General features: G+C 48.5%; 1 long non-coding RNA gene across 3 annotated transcripts in view; it reads right to left on the minus strand.

The window, feature by feature from the left end:
• The window catches only part of LOC110483939 (uncharacterized), a 98,349-nt gene that overhangs the window by 1,493 nt on the left and 79,499 nt on the right, over nucleotides 1-17,357 (minus strand). The window contains exons 1-5 of one of the 3 annotated variants that reach the window (XR_014957580.1): nucleotides 14,703-14,836; nucleotides 13,855-13,939; nucleotides 10,029-10,149; nucleotides 1,096-1,210; nucleotides 682-917 (exon numbers count right to left, since the gene is read on the minus strand). This is a non-coding gene — a long non-coding RNA (uncharacterized LOC110483939). Of the gene's footprint in view, nucleotides 1-681; nucleotides 17,071-17,357 lie in introns of those variants that run through there. The other 2 variants (XR_014957579.1, XR_014957581.1) reach the window with 2 other exon arrangements.

Consider the following 17,357-nt stretch of genomic DNA (forward strand, 5'->3'; position numbering starts at 1 on the left):
CTAATCCAATGTTTGTTTATTTAAGGTTTTCAGAGATATATGGAGGGAACCTAAAATCCAAAACGCAGGGTTTACTGGAATCCAATCTCCAGTTTAAAAGAAAAGGGATTTGTTATCAGGAAGTGCACAATAATGTGGGATATGGGTCTCTGATCATCCAGAAGGAGAGAAATGCAAGTAACACCTAAGGGGAAAGGCTGATATTACTGCAGTCCATGGGATTTTTGTCATCCATGTCAGTAGCATGAGATTGCATCTTGGGAAGCCTGTCATGGGATGACACCGTGCCACAGGTGCTCACAGTGACTGTATTTTCCTGTTTTGGTGGTTGTCATTAGTCCCTGCTCTCAGATGAGATCATTACTGGTGACACACTGACCACTCCATTCTGCTTCCCCACTGTCCATGCCCTCACTTTTCCAGTGTCCCACTTCTCCCTGAGCTACAACTCATCTTTGGACTGAAAGACTTTGCACATCCAGTAAGAGAGGAGACAGATGATCCATGCCCTCTTGTGCAAACAGGATCAGTCTCCTCTGCATCTTAAAAACCACATAAGCCAGGCAAGGATTCCAGGTGATGTTTATCCCAAAGCTTTTCCAGCAATCCCACAAGAATGTTAATTACTGACATCAACAATCTTGTTCTCATTCATATAACAGGTGTGCCTAAAGGTCTTACCTGAGGTTGTGTTAGATACCGTAGGATCGCACAGGAGAAGCACAGAGGGATTTTAGTCCAGGTTATCCTGACAGGAAGTCAGAACCATGGAGAGGTGTTGAAGGTAGAGCCAGCAGAGCCACCTTTCACATCTCCTGAGTCCCAGTGCTTCTGCTCTGTAAACACCATCACATTTTCTCCTGTGCCAGGGGAAGTGAGACGGCAGCGGTCTGAGAGAATTCAAAGCAAGAGGAAAACTGTGGAGAGGAGAAAGGATAAGAACAAAAGGAAAAGAATTGATGCTTAGTACACAGAAACAGTCATTTGCCTCTGGGCTTGGGAATTCAAAGAAATAACCTTAGACCAACAGCTGAGGATGCTTGAAAAACACAGCCCATCGCTCCTGGGGATCCCAGCACACCTCACAAACCTCACCTTTGCCCATGGCAGGAACCAGCAGCACCACAGCCTGGCCCTTTCTGTGTGTTACCTGAAAGGGTCAGCTGAGGTGTTGGGTCATATGGCTGGAATCAGATGTGCTGGGGGATTCCTGGAAATGGAAAGAAAAGGCCACATTATCTGTGAGAGATACAAACACATCAGCCAGAGTTAGATGAGCAAGTCCACACCTAAAACTTGAGACCAAACAGACTTGACTGTTGTGTCAACACCTACAACTCCCACAAGTGGCCTTCCTTTTGGTCTGTATCTCAGACTCTGATTTTAGGTGTTTAAAACTGAATATATAGAAACAATGATACCAGGAGTAATTTGCTTGGACATAGCTGAAGTTGTCCCTCTGCTTTAAATGGCAGGAACTGGAGGCACAGCGTGCTATTAGAACCTTGTGCTGGAAGAGTAAATATAAGCAAAATTACCTCAGTCTGCTAATTCAACAATTCAAAACCAGTCATTGCTACAATGTAGTGAAGACAGGGACAGGGACAATGAACCACAGAAACAGGAAGGCATAAAGAATTTGGACAATAGGCTGGGACAGAGACAGAGTCCTGTTTGCTATAATAATCTTGTTCATGCACTCTCAGCCCTTTAAAGTCATAGTTTTGGCTTTGCTTCCTCCAACTGGAATGCTCAGACAAACCACATCACCCTTTCAAATGCTAGGAAGGAATTTCCTATAAATATAATGGATTTTTCATGGAGGAAATATTGGACTTCTTCATTTTTACCATGTTACCTGACAAAGGAACAAACTTGAACAGTTGTAAAATTAAACTTTTCACAACAAGACCTGGTTAACAAAGGGCTTCCATCCCCCAAGTTTATAGAATGTCACAGAAGGGTGCCTGGAGCACTGGTGGATTCTTTTGCCACAGGATCTGTACATTGTCATCACGGGCTTCCCAAATCACCATCCTGCCAGGAAAGGTTGTGCTGCAGCACCTGGGAACACTGCAAAATTCTGGACAAGACCTTGGTGATGTAGCTGTCAGAGGAGAGCATGGCAGTCTCTTCCCAGAGAGCAATGGCAGGAATGCAGCCCTGATTTGCTAAGGAGAGAAACAAGCTTCTGTTCACAGCAGTTCCTGGTTTAAAAGCAGAGTTATTGACTCATTCTGCACGCATTTTATTTTTAAATCATTCTAACCTCTTGTAATTCTTAAGCATCTCTAAAACCAAAGTGAATTAGCCGACATTCCTTCCTACTGTTTCCAGTGCAACTTCTTACCCCACAGCACAGTCTGACTCTTTCTCAGCTGTAGGACTGAGCACTATGGGGACACGAGGACAGTTTAAAAAGCAAAGAACCCACTTTGTGCCAAGGGATGGTGCTGTACTGAGAGCTCTGGCAGGGAGAATGTGGGCAGCCTTCAGACAGGTGAAGAGTCTCACTCCTCAAGCTCCAATCTGACACTTCTCACAGACATTAATTTCACTGGTTTTGTTGTTGCTTAAGCAACCCTTCAGGTCAACACTTCTGCAAAAACACCACCTTTCTCCCACCTTTCCATGCTCGTCCCAGGGGACCAGTGATCAAAGGCAGGAAAGCAAACCAGGGGCTCTGATGGGATGTGGAACATGGGTGATGGAGCCGTGAGCCCATAGGATCTCCCTGACAGGTACTTGGCACATCAGGATTGCTGGGTCTGCTGTCACACAGGGGTTCTACCACTGGTGTTATTCCCTCAGCATCTGAGTGGCAGGTTTAAAATAAAATTATATGAATGCTACAGGCTGCAGGCCCTGGCTGAGCCCTGAAGTCAGACAAATTGAAACAACAAATATGCCTGGATAGCAGTTCCCTAAGAAATGTCATCCTTCCACTGCTCCGCTGTTCCTCCTAACAGAACCTGACGGGACTTATTGACTGCTCGCTATTCCTGTAACTGCTTCGGAAGTTATTGATTCTGGGAAATATGAAATGTGTCTCAGAGAGGTCAGAATGTGCCTCTGTGTCCAAGTGAGACACTTAGGTCTGCAGAGGCACTGAATGAGGCAGAGGGAGCAGCAGGAAATGAAAGGTGGGGAGTGAACCAACAGGGATCAGTGGGGTTTGAACACCACTGCCACAAGAAGAGGTGAAGGTGCCAATCCAGGTTCCTTGTGACCAGAAACCACCACAGTGTAAATGTTGCCCAGGCTGTTGCTCCACCTGCTTTCCTCTGCACTAATACACATTTGTAAGGGATGCTCTTAGAAGGACAAAAAGTTGAAACGCATTTCCTCCTCCCATAGAGGAAGGCACATTCTGGCAGGAGAATATGGGAGGAAAATGCTTTTATGCTATACAGGCAATGAACATTTTGTGCACAAGCAAAGATGCCTTCACATTCCCAGAGGAATTCAGCTAAAAAGCATCACTTCCAACAGCTGGAGAGAATTCAGACGCTTGGAACAAACTTATATTGCTAAAAGTGGGGAATTGGTCAAGAAAGATGTTCAGGCTATCAGAAGTTGTTATCAGAAGTGTCCTTCGTTTCTGAAAGCACAGAAGTGTAGGTATTCAACAAAAATCAATTTCTCAAAATGACTCTCCTTCCGTGACCGAAAACCTTTGGTGAGGGCTGAAAAGAAATTGAGGTTTATGTCTGTATCATATGGACATTTAGATTCCACGAAGCAAAGCAATGGTATTTTTCAGCCATGAGCCCTCTGAGGCAGGTAACAAATAACAGAGATTTGACGGAGGGAGAAAAGCTTTCTCACAAATCTCCTGTTTTCCCAGTCCCAAAGGGCTGCAATCTGCCTCTGACTCCTCTTCCATGCTGCTGCTCAGTCCATGATCTTTTGGGTTTGTGTTTTTAGGTGGGAGTCCAGCATTTTCCTGCTGACCTCCAGCAATCAGTAGCACTCAGCTGCTCCTTCTGGGGTGTCATCGTGGTGTCCACCACTCCTGAGGCCACCAGGACATTCTGGGAACCACTGCCTTTGGACAAGGCAGCACAGGGGACCACAAGGAACAGTAGGACTGACATTTGTTTTTATGTTTACTGCTGCTACTGCTGTTAACGTGTATTGTTGGGTTTTTTTTTCTAAAGATCAGAGTTCATGAATTACGCTCAGCCTAAAAAGAAATCTATAAAAAGTATCAGTGAAAGACATCAGGAAGAAAAAACTCATAACCACTCCTGTTCTCTTACTCTCTATTTTTTTGTTGTTGTTTTTGAAGTTCTTCATCCAGTTTCAGGCAAATGCAGCAGTGCCTGGGGTGTGGTGCTTCCAGAAGATTCCTGAAGAAGCACCTGCTGGGCACAGGCTCCTGCTGTGGGAAGGGAGCAGTGGGAACTCAGACACAAGAGCAGGTAGCTGCTGTTTCCACACCAGGAAGAGGAGGAACTTGGTCTTGTTCCTGGCTACAGGTGGCTCTGACACATGAAAGGTTTCACTAATTCTCAGTCAAGACAAGTGAATGATGGCTGTCCTGTTAGGAGTGACTAAGGAAAGATATCCTGCACTTCACCTAAAACTGAAGAATGGCAAGTTTAGATGGGATATTGGGAAGAAATTTTTGGCTGTGTTTGGTGCTGAGGCCCTGGCACAGGGTGCTCAGAGCAGCTGTGGCTGCCCCATCCCTGGAAGTGTCCAAGGCCAGGTTGGACAGCTAGTGGAAGGTGTTCCTGCACGTGGCAGAACGTGGAACAAGGTGGTCTTTAAGGTCCCTTCTAACCTAAACACTTCTGGGATTCTGTGATCAAGAATGAGAGAATGCCAACACAGACTGAAATGTGGACAAAATCCCCATTTGGAGTTCTTGGTCCCAGGGTGGGTGGGGTGACACTGCAGCAGGAGGATCCAAACCACAAAGTTAAGTGAATATTCAAGTTGTTCACCAACTTAGGAACTTCTAGGAACTTAATTAACCCCAACACAACTCTACATGCAGACTTTGGGGATGGAGCAGTAACACTGCTCTAAGTCAGCTCCCACAGTGGGGATTTCCCTTCTGACCAAAGAGCTCCCTTGGTCAATGTATGGGGAAACACAGACAGCAAAAAAGATGGTGGGAAAACTTAGCAGCATTTACAGTTGTGTTGGAAAGCCTTGTTCACATCAAAACACCTTCCCCAGGTACCTGAACCAGAGAATGGGGATTTTAAAAACAAGGAAAACCTGCCCAGAGTGTTCAGTAAATCTGAAATGAGAACACCCACCTTAAAGCTTACCTCCTATATGGGATTTTTACCTGACACCAGAGGAAAGGTGAAAAGGCTTACAGCTCTGTGAGAGATAATGACAGAACTGACAGCAGTGGACTCTGCTGGGTCACCAGAGAAAGGGGGGAACACAACCCTTTGTGATTACAGTCAAATACAAATAAATATGTTGGAAAAGAACATCCTCTATTTCCTGCAAGCAGTAAAGTTGGGGGGGAAATGGCCTATGACAAATATTTTTCTCTGCTGGAGGCAGCAGCAGGGCTCTGACATGCACATTGGAAAACAGACCATACGTTTGTGCATATTCAACAGCCCCACTGGGAGACATCATTTCTCAGGCTGCCATTGGGGTTGTGTTTGGCACTTGAACTGTTTCGGGGGCTTTGATAGTCCAGGATCTGTGTAGAAGATGTTTTGTTCTGAGGGAAAAGAGCACAAGCACATGACTAGAAGCCCTGATAACCTTTTGAAAAACCCAGACCAGCAGAGCTCAACAACGCAACTCCTTTGTAATGGAAATGCCATACCTAGGCATGAAATTAGGAAAGCAGTGTGTACAAGTGGGTTCCAAGAAGATTGAAGTCTTCCCCAAAATTCCTGCCCCAGCAGAAAAGGATGTAAAGTTAGGACACCTCTGAGTGGTGAAGTGTCGACCCAATTTAGCTGCCCAAGCAATCAATGACGGATCTTTATGAGTGTTCAGGAGCCCTAACACACAGATCTTCCCAGGGAAACTGAAAGGAGCTAATTAATAGCCCAGATAAACAGAATGAAATGCAAAGCTGGACATAGATCTTTACAGGCTGGTGCTGACTGCGCTGAATTCTCTCCTTGCACTCCCAGCTGACCCCACTGAGGCATCAAGATTAATGCTTGTGCAAAAAGCTTTTGCTTTCCACTTTTTGTAAAGCACTTGCAGACTATCTACTCGAGTGTTTCACCTGGCTGCAATTAGAGATAGTTTAGTCTTGACCTACAGACTTAGGTGGGTGTAGTTTTGCTCTCTCCATCCCGTTCTGAGCACCCTGAAGTGATACCTCTCTGTCTTTACTGCTCTGGCTGCCAGGACATGAATTCCCTAATAATTGAAACTGTTTAATTTCAAATTGCTCAGCTCTGTTCGTGCCACTTGCCCTGTTTGCAGTGCAGTTTGGGACTCTCTGGTGCCCTGAACTGCAACGAGGTGATGTCACTGAGTTAACACACAAACCCCTGGGGAGGAGATGTGGAAAAGTCATGGGAATCCTCCTTGTTCCCAAGAGGTGCAGCACAAGGGCCCTCAAAGGAGCTTTAGGAGGAGTTCCAAGGCTGGCCTTGAACATGGGATACTTCCTGGACACGTACCTGGGGTCATTTGGCCTTTTCAAGAACAGGTAAAGAGACGTGAGCCTGCTTGGGGACTGGACTGCTCCAACCATGGGACACATGGCCAGCCCAGCAGAAGCAGCTCCTGCCCTCTGCCACCAGACTGCCACCAGCTTTTGATCCAAGTATTTTAGGGAGAACATTCCCCTTTCTCCCAGCTCCCACTTCCTCACACACCCACTTGACTGAGGATGAGGAGCAGGTTCTGCTTGGCCTGATTTGGAAGGGAGACACAAACCCCACTGGCCAGGATCTGGAGTTATCCAGCTGTACTTCAGTCTTTCCTGTCCCATCATTCTAGTGACCCAGAAGTCTGGAAAATAAATCATATTTGTAATTGTTGGGTTATTCCTCTACACAAATGTATTCTTTCTATTAGTGCTGTGTATGAGGATATGCAGAGAAAACAGGAATGTTCTCGGGATTGGAGACCAATGGGCAGAACATTTTTTGCAGGCCCACACAAAACTTTTGGGTTGTCCCAAGCCAATGTCCCAGAAGGACATCAGAGTCAGCACTTTCACTGCTGAAATTACCCACAGCCAAGATAAATACATGAAATATTAGTGGGAATATTGAGAAATAACAAAAACTGGTGCAGAAACCACAGTGGAATGTGCTCGCAGGGACATGCACAGGCACAGCCTGTCCAACAGACTCGTGGTCATCCACGATCCTGGCTCACAACCTACAGCCATTCCCTGAAACCTTCCACCAGCCTGAATTCCTTTTGTACGAAGGGAGTCTCGTGGCCTGTTTTAAAGCTCTAACACCTTCATTTTGGTTCAAGCTCAGCTTCTCTCCAGGACTAATGGGCATTTGGGAAGCTGTGAAGATCACAACATCATTGTGGGAGAGAAAACTGTTCCCCCCTGACATCTCCCGCGGTCTGTGCCCACAAACCTCAGGGTCCATCACACAGCCTTCAGTCTGCATGGGAAGAGCCAGCTGGAACCTCTGGAAACCTGGAATGCTCATAGGATTGAGGAAGGGGTAAAGCACAAGCACTGGCCCCTTCTCCAGAAGCTGCACACCAAGATCCCAAATCAGTTCTTACTCCAGTACTCAGAAACTCACTGGAGTCAGAGCTTTGGGATTTAACTGCTGCTGGAAAAGGAGGAAACGCCTGTTTGCATGCACAAAGATTGTGAGTTTTCATCCTCTGTTCCAGTGGAAGTTTAATCCAACAGTCCCCTTGCTGTGTGTCCAGTGGCCTGGTCACCACTGCCTTAGGTGAGCACAAATCCAATGGACTGACGTGGGAAAGCAGCCTGGGCTGAAGATGTGCTCACATAGCTTCATTTAGATCTTTCCTGATGGGAGAATTGAGAAGCAAAGATGTTCCCACCAAACCTACTCATCCAATTACTGGAGCACTTTGAAAATGTGATACGGATCAGAGGAACAGCCTGCGCTTTTCCCAGGACAGAACAGGAGTGTGCAGACACTGCACTTTTGGGAAGCTTCAGGAACCAGACACAGGAGCTTTGTGGCTTCTCTTCATTGGTTCTGACTTGCTCTGACTCCTCACCTGCTCACCATTAGCACCCCGTGGTGCAGTTGTGTTTGACATCCCTGTAACAGCCCCTGATTTATATGGCCTCACACAATCCCTCCTCCTCTGCACGGCCTTGGGAGCAGCAGAACAGACATTCTGAAATGGAACTCCTTTGAATCAGTCACTGCCAAAGGAGCAGACACCTTCAAAGAGCATTATCTCTGTGAATCAAACTTCACCTTCCCAAATGATCTCTTTTTTAAATGAAATGGAGCTTTTAGGGTTTGGCAGAAGCGGACAAATACTCCAGTGGACAGACTTAAAAAAAACAGGTGAAAGCATGACTGAGATTCAGAGTCACAGCATAAAGGAGGGAAAGGATCTAGGGAGAAATCCAATGTGCCACATTCATCACTCACTCATTCAATTACAAGGATTTGAGCAACTGTCCAATGAAGGGAATTCAACCCCCCCAGTTTTACGGTGTACCTCTGATGCTTTTCCACATGGCACTGCAGGAGATGAGCCATGCTCCTTTCTACACCCATTCCCAACAGAAAATCTGCAAACCATCACCACTGATGTTCCCTAATTTAGAATCCATGTCCTAACGTTCTCTGTCTCCAAAGCATGGCCACCACATAATGCCCTGCTTGCTTTAGGAATGTGGTTTTCCTTTGGTCCGATGGGAGCACCACGATTACGTGCTGCACGTGCCAGAGAGGCAGGGCTGGGTGGGGAAGGAGAAGGGAGGCTTCAGCTCACAAGTGATAGTACCTATTTCTGGCTCCACAGCCAGGCTGTGCTTCTCCCACTCTGTTTTGATGCTCCAACACATTTCACTGGAGATGTCACCAATCCCAGGCAGTCACGACAATCTGGGGTGCTGGGATTCAGCCTCGTGGGGGAGGGAAGACAAGCAGCAATTTTTCTGAAGTCTGTGGCAGGAACAAATGGATTTGTGGTGACTGTTATTTGAATATTAGTATTTAGATGAGGCTATTTTTCAGTCTGAATGTACCATTAGAACACAGGAGATCTACACCTGGCTCTTCCTTCCACCTGGCTGCAGTGGGACATCGCCTCTTCCTAAACTTCCATGGTGAGGTTTTCAGATCTGGTTAAACATCTTGCAGAACCAAATGCCCTCTTGCTCCCCACTGCCTGGGAAACTCAAAATACATAAAACACAAAATACAATCTCCTGGAGGGAATTAATATCTTACGTGTGTTTTACATAACTACAGTGCCTACTTGGGGTGCAGAGGATTTTCCCAGAACTCCAAATGTTGCAGTTCCCACTGTTGTTAAGTGACAACTTATTTACATGCCAGAATTCTGAGGCAGCACAAGCCAAGGTCTCTGCTCACATCACCTGTTGCAGGTACCCCCAGGAGGTTGTGAGAGGCTTCCCTCTCCATGGCTGTGCTTCAGCCACGTGAAGGAGGAAGCCCAAAAACCCTCCTGAAACTGAGCACTCGACCCGGGCGCCTCAGTCCACGCCAAAGGGACTCCCCACAACCAGGCCACCCTGTGCCTCCTGCCCCAGCAGCCTGGTCCTGCCTGGCACCGTGCCCCCAGCCCTGCAGCACTGAGCAGGGAGGGGAGACCAAGTGTGGCTGCCCATCCCTGGAAGTGTCCAAGGCCAGGTTGGGTTGGCTTGGAGCAACCTGGGACAGTGGCAGATGTCCCTGTCCATGGCAGGGGGTGGAACTGGATGAGCTTTAAGGTCCCTCCCAATACAAACTATACTGTGATTCCAAATCCAACAGGATCCAAGGGACGACAAGGCAGAGGGTGAGGAGCTTGGGCATCTCTGATGCCAGGCCAGTGCTCTGGGAAAGTGGGGAACCAAAAGCCAACCCTGTGACCTGCTGCTCACCCACCACAGGATCAGCTTTCCTTTCTTCAGCTGCTTTTCTTCATTCTGTTCTGCAGCACCCTGTGCTATGGAGTGACAGAAAGACGTAACAGCTTCTCCAAACACAGTTATCTTTAGAAATGGAACTGCAAAAGAAAATGACACCATGTAGACACTGTAAAAAGAAAGCCTTCACTACATTAAAAAAAAAACAACTTACATTCTTGATCAAGGAACAAACTGGTCTGAATAGTCACAATCACATTTTACAGCCATGTAACTCTTTTTATCTTTTTCTCTCCCAACATCTGAAGAAGATGAACATCTGATTCCTTTATGTGGGAATTGCTTAAACCAGCACTTGGAGAAAATATGCAGTTGAATATTGATCTGAAAAGATGGAGTGAGTTCAGCCATGAGTTAATGGTCCTGGATTTTGGACAGGGGCTGGCAGAGCTCAACCCCTCTCAGGACCAGCCCCAGCCTGGTTCCTGCCAGCCCTACAGCCCAAGGATCCTGCAGCTCCATTCTTTTCAGCAAAGGTTGGCTGCAGGAACACAGCACCATTTTATTTAATCATGGTTGGTGTTCTCATATCCACAGGAAAAAAATCCTGGGAGCAGAGTGTATTTTCATGATCACTGCATACAGAGTGGTATAAAATGTCTGCACCGCTTCTTTCCACTCCAGCCTGTGCCTTTGAAGTCATGGTAACAGCTTTTGGATCCCAATCCTCTGATGAGACTCCTTGATTTATTAGGTAAAACATCTGGAAAAAATGAGGACTTGTGGCAGTGTAAATCCTCCAGAAGGAGCAGAAAGAGGTTTCATCTGAGCAGCCCTCCTGTCAAAACGCAGGAAACCTGAGCCCTGGCCACTGGCTTGAGGGTGCTCCGAGGCTGGAAAGCTCCAGCCGGGCCGTTCCCCAGTGCCAGAAAGCAGCTGTGAGCAGAGCAATGTCCAGCAGCCAGCAGCCAGCTGGGTGCTGGGGCCACGCCAGGCCCTGGCATGGCTTGCAGACACTCGGGTGTCAGCAGCACTGCTGCCCTTGACAGCACCGGGGAGCCCCTGCTGTAAATCCCGGGAGCACTCTGGGATGGAAATACCTGCAAAGACCTGCCTGTCACCCACACAGGAACAAGCACCAACCAAACCCACTGCCCAGGCCCCTGCCGAGAGGGGCCTTGGGGTGACTTTTCCATCCCAATCGCAACAGGAATTATTTTCCGTAATTACAACAGGAATGTCGGAGAAGAAAATGGTTTGGAAGGATTGAAGCCCCGTGCAAGTAACAAACGAGGCAACATGCATTTTGTGAGGCAGATTTCTTCTGTTATTTGGAATCAGGCCTGAGGTAAGGGAAGAAAAGAGAGGAGAGAGGGAACAGCAGGAGCAGCTTGCTGTGCCAGGAGCTGGGCTCCCCCGTGCAATGCGTGTGAGAGCACACGCGTGTGTGCAGCCGGTATTTGGCACGTGGGTAAAGGTACAAATCACCCAGGTACTTGACTCAGAATTATTTACTCTCTGCCTTCTCCACACAACAACCCAGGTTCCAGCCCCGACACTCTGGGAAAAATCCCCCGAGAACACTCCTTTGCCAGTTATTTTCCCATCTAAGTCCCTCTTCCAGCAATTTGAATCACACAGTTCAAACACCAACCCTGATGCCAGTGGTGCTTTTTGGAGGGGGCGTAGGACTGGTGGAGGAGGGGGAGTTTGGGCAGTATTTTTTTAATCAGATAAATTATTGCTGGGAAACCAGCCACTTCTCTCCATTCAATTTATACTCTATGGGGAATCCATCTAATACCCCTGCTCAGAGTGTGAGGCAGGACCAGCGAGATGCTGTATCAAACCAGGGAGGGAGGCAAAAGATGGGATGGAGTGCAGGGAACGAGCAAACAAAGGGAGGAAAGGGCTCTGGAAAAGCCTGCAGAGAAGAGGGAAAGCCAAGGGATGTGCCTGCAGCTCCTTAAACAAGGGAGGAGGGGAGAAAATTGATTTCTCTGCTGGCAAATTGGAGCAGACTGTAGCATGGGCAGAGTGGGATGGGATGGGATGGGATGGGATGGGATGGGATGGGATGGGATGGGATGGGATGGGATGGGATGGGATGGGATGGGATGGGATGGGATGGCTCAGAAACCCAAGGAGCTTTTCACTTACAGGAGGTGGCACAGCTCCAGGCAGGATGGAGGATCCAATCAGGCTCTGGTTGAGTCTGTAAAATGAGTTTAGCGATTTGCCCCCGTTTCCCAGTGGAACTGGGAAGCTCCCAGTTCACCTCACCGCTCTATTTGGAAGTGGTGAACACTTTGCTGGCTGGCAGAGAGAAGCCAAGGCCTGGGAACAGAGACAGCCTGCAGCACCCAGGGCTCCAGCATGCTCGCAGGACAGCGTGTCTGGGAAGCCTGCCCTGCTGTCTGGGTGTTCCTCTCATCCCTGTTTGCACTCCCTGCTCACCTCAGGCTCTGCTGCAGCTCCACGGCCGTGGGACAGGCGTGTCCCTCACCCAAACAGGCACAGCTGGAGCTGGGCACTGCCAGCAGGGGCACAGGCAGGGAATGATTGTCCCCAGCCCACCGAGCGAGCTGGTGACCAAACCTGCCCGGAGCCTGCTGCCCCATGCAGGACTGGTTCCCTTTCATGTGCTAACACCAATTTAGTCCAGAGGCTTCCCAGTCCAGCACTTCCCAGTGACTATAAATGCACACAGAGTTTTTAAAGAATTACAGAGTAATGGCACCCGAATGGGTGTCGAGGTGCACTTTGCTGGCCTTTTATTCTTCTTTATAACAAAGAATTCAAAGCTTTAGTGGGAGAGTTGGCAGTAAGCTCAGGAGATGGGGAGACTTCTGAGGATGATTTCCCAGATTCTGGGAGTGACTACAGTACAAATAATGTTGGAAAAGAAAGGAATTGACTCAGCAGGAGGCAAAAGGGAACAAGTGGAAGAGTAACTCTGCTCTGGAAAGCCACGAGGAGAATACGACACAAAGCAGAAAAGAGAAATAAGGCCCAAAAAAAGAAATACAACATGTATTTCAGAGGGATTCCTTCTGACAGCCTGACTGTCCAAAAACTGCTGAGTGCCATTCTCAGGAAACTGGGCCTTACACGAAGTCCAGAGAATTTTGGCTCAAAACAACGAAGAGATGCTTTTACTCAGAGCTCATTCCCATCCTCCCCAATAGTCCGTGGGCTCTCTCCAGTCTCCCCTGGCTCAATCTAAGCAGTGTGAAAGTGTCGCTCCTGACATTACACCTTCCTTTCCCAGGCAAAATTAATGCTCAAAGCAACACTGATCTAAACACGTAATTAAACCCCCTCTAGCCCACCTACCTATTAAACTCATTTCCAGACGCCAATTAACCTCTGAGGTTATTACTGGGGATTACAGATCTCCCTAGAACTCCTTGTGCCAGGATCCAGGGAGCCCACTTGTTCTGCAAGTGTCAGGTCATGGGGATCACCTTAACCTTGGATCCTTGTCCAGCTACCACAGTCCTGGGAATAAAATTAATAACTTTCTGGCATTTTCTCCCTCTCAAAGAAATGGAGAAAGTGTTATCTCTTCCTCCTCATAATTTTTCCTTGTATTTTGAGTCCCCAGACATCTGTACTTTGTTAAAGCACTGCCCATTTCAGAGGCTTTTTCCAGGACTGGATGAATTCTGGTGATAGATATCCAAGCTGCTTTGTACATTTAGTAGTCCCTAAATGTCTGTTTTGGAATCTGTTCCAGATTCTAATCATTTTACATTAAAGTTTAGGGACTCAGTAAGCTCTCCCCTCCCAATCCCCAAGAAAAACAGAAACAACAGCCCTTTAACCCTAGATCAAGTACAAACCTCTCCAAAATCCCAGCCCGGAACCATCTTTCATCAGTCTCTGTTTTCTGTGACTCCTGGACTCCACAGGACGTGCAGAGTCTCCCTGTCCAAGGAAAGAACACCCATGACATGACTCAGGACTTTGACCAGGCTGCTCGTGGCCAGCAGATGCACATTAAGGGGCCATTTAAGCCTCTCCAACATTTCTGGAGCTCGCTGGGCGGTGGGAGTTTTAGGCTGCTCCATTGTTCCACCTTGGTTTTCATTCCTCATTTGACACCTGATGCCATGTGGTTTGTAGAAATCCCTCTGGGCTCAATAAACTACAGAACTGAGCCTCCTTATTCTGCTTTTTTCTTCCACTCGTGGGGATTCCGCTCTGGGTTTCTTTTTCTTCTGTCCAGCTGCACACTTTCAGGTAACTTTTGGGAATTTTGTATCAGTGAAGTTATTCCCAACTCTGCTGATTTTCAGAAGGAATTCAAGGGAAGGGAAGAATGGCAGGAAAACAGCAGAATACCTCTTTACAAACCAAGACTAGTGCAAAAGGACTGCTGGAAATCTTGTTTTCATCACCCACAAATTCCCTGATGCTGGAAAACGTCCCCCACTTTCCCATCTTCTCCCATTTGCTGCAAGTTCTGACAGGAACAGCTTCTGCTGGGAAGAGTTGACTGTGCCAGAAAGGGAGAGCTGCTGTTCCTACACCGCCCTCCCCTCCCCAGATCCCCACATTTCAGCCCAGAAAATGGAAATTGCTCAGTGTTTACCAACCCTCCTGCTCCTTCCCGCTCCGCCAGGACCTCTGTGCCTGAGCCAGGTCTCTGCTGTTTACAAGCCCATCTGCTGCTGTTGCTTTTCCTCACCTCAAGTTTGAATGCTCCATTCAGGATTTCGCTCACCATTGTGTTGGGAACTGCAAAGAGCAGCTGAAGATTTCAGGTGGGAAGTGAGCAGCAGGGAGAGAGGAACGTAAATCTGTTCTCATGTAAAAAGCCCTCAAAATAATTAAAAAAAAAAAAGAAAGAACCAGATGAAATAGGAAATTCCAAATGTTTTCAGCAGCATAGTCATTCCACTGAGAGTTTGTCTCATATTTTTGTGAGAATTTGAACATTTAGAACCAGAAGGGAAAAGGCACAAGTGTTCCAATGGCTGTTGCCCTGAAATTACCCTGGTCCCTCTGGTCTGTGCAGTTTAGTCTGTATAAGAGCTTCAAGCCTCCACTTTACCCAAACCTGTCAAAAGTGAGTGCTCTCCATGCAGTGTAACTCAAGGCTGCATCTCTCCAGGAGTAAAAGGGAGACCCTCGGGAGTCAGAGAGAGACTGGAAATGTCTGTGTCTGCCCAGAGGCCCCTCTGAGCAGCAGAGCTGCTGCCCTCCTGCCCGAGCCTGCACGAGGGGTTCTCTCTCCAGAGGCTGACAGATTCAAGCTCTCTCCTATCCTTCCCTTTGCCAGCAGGGAAGCACAGGGTGGAACAAGCCTGGGCAGATGCTCAGGCACCACCAGGCTCCTGCCAGGAGCAGGGGTGGGAAGCAGCCAGGCTGTGGCTCATGCTGTGCTCCTGGACATGGCGTGGCTGCAGTGGGAACCAGTGACCCTGCAGCTCTGCTGGGCCCCACTGCTGGGTCTGGGTTTTCTGCTCCCAGCTGCAGCCTCCCAGTTTATGTTGGTGCCTGGACTGGGAGAGAATTGTTTTCCTGGGCCCTTCTCAGAGTCAGTGAGAATCAGGAGAACACAAAGAGCTGAACTGCCCTGACCAGGAAACACCAGTGACTGAAGTGTCTTTGCTCCAGCCCTTCCTGGGCTTTACTCCTGGAGTTGTGAACTCAGCCAAGAACTGGCTAAAGGGAGCAGCATTTGGAACGGGCTCTGCTGTGCCCTGAGCTTTGGGAGGCCCAGCCTGTACAGACACACCTGTGGGAGAGCAGACATGGCAGGTTACAGAACAAATATCCATGGGAAGTTCACACAGTGGGTATGGACAGTGTGGAGCAGCAAGAACTGGGAAGTGGAGAGGATGGATTCTCAGGAAGGAAAAGCCCACCTGAGGTTCATTCTGACTGTCTTTCTGTGCCACTGGAGCACAGTGGATCAGCTGCACCGGTTCTCAGCCAGAAATCTGCCTGGAGTAGAGAGGAACACACTGTCCCACTTGGCAGCTGCCTGGCCCTGCCCTACCAGCTCAGCACAATGCACAGATCCCGTCCCAAGGCTGGAGGCTGTTGGGAAAGGAGCTTCCCAGGAGGGCAGGAGGCCCTCACTGTGGCCAGGGCAGCTGCTGGAACCCAGGATAACATTCCCTTCCGTCTGCAACGCCTATAGCCCTTCCCCAAAGGATGTGTGTGTTTGGATTATGTCTCTTTGAGGACTTCACCGTGCAGAGCAAGGTCTGAAGAGCCCAGAATTGCCCAGAGGTGCTGAGTGAGTGCTGGTTCAGCTTCCCCAACCCAGAGCACTCAGGGAAACTGCTGGATTTACAGACACACTCCCAATGGAGCCAGCAAGGCGCTGGGATGCCCTGGAAATGCAGTGCTGAGCAGGTGAGGGCAGAAAGACTGAAATTAGACTTTGCAAGACGTTCCTGCCTCGTTCACTCCCAGAAATGTCCTCTTTGAGCCAAACTGTTCCTGGGAATAGCTATGTCTGACACCAGGCAGTGCTGCAGCTCCAGGGCCTGGAGCAGGACCTCAGGAGCACACATGCTCTTCATTAATGCTAATCCAGGAGCAGGAACGATCCGAGAGCAGAACCTCGGAGGGGATTAAGTACACAGATACCGCCTCATGGAGCTGCGGCGCAGGGCGGGATCCAACCTGAGCGTCCTCCAAAATGCACTCAGATCTGGTTGCTCTGGTTTGGCCTCGACTCCAGCAGGATGGAAGGAGCTCAGGGAGACGGTGAGAGAGGGGAGAAGGGAGAAAGAAAAACAGTCTGCTCCCTGTGCTCCCCAAAAAGCAGCGTTTCACTGCTGGGGCTCTCAGCGTGCACTGCAAACTTGCCTCCCTTCCCTCACTCCCACTTACATTGTTCACTTTCCTGCAAATTGTTTCCACATTCTGTATAAATAACCCCGGTGCCAGCGAGGGGGAGGGGAGGCGCAGGGAAGGGGTGGGAGGAAATCCAATGGCTTTGTTACTTTGGAAAAAGAAGGTGGAGGATGGAGAGGAGCGGTTGGAGCTGGAGCCCTGGCAGACGGAGCAGAGAGTTGCCATCGAGCTTGCGTTCAGACCTGGAGGAAGAAGAGTAAACAAGGAGGAGATTATATATAATTATAGACAATCATGTTGCCAGGGATAAACAGGAATCAAAAGCACGGAGGCACTGGAGTCTGGCACATCCCCAAGCACGGAACAGAAGCCAGCCAGCGAGAGGCACTGCAGCAGGAACACACTTCCCTTTGGGCCTGCTTTCACTTAGCTCAGGGGCTGGGGGCTTTTTCCTCTCTTTTTGGCTGGAGGCATTCCCCCATAAAGAGAGGAGCCCATCCAATGGGGAACAGAAGCCAAACTGAAGTCA

The sequence above is a fragment of the Lonchura striata genome, chromosome 10 (genome assembly GCF_050655825.1).
Source record: "Lonchura striata isolate lonStrDom1 chromosome 10, ASM5065582v1, whole genome shotgun sequence".
NCBI classification, from domain to species: Eukaryota; Metazoa; Chordata; class Aves; order Passeriformes; family Estrildidae; genus Lonchura; species Lonchura striata.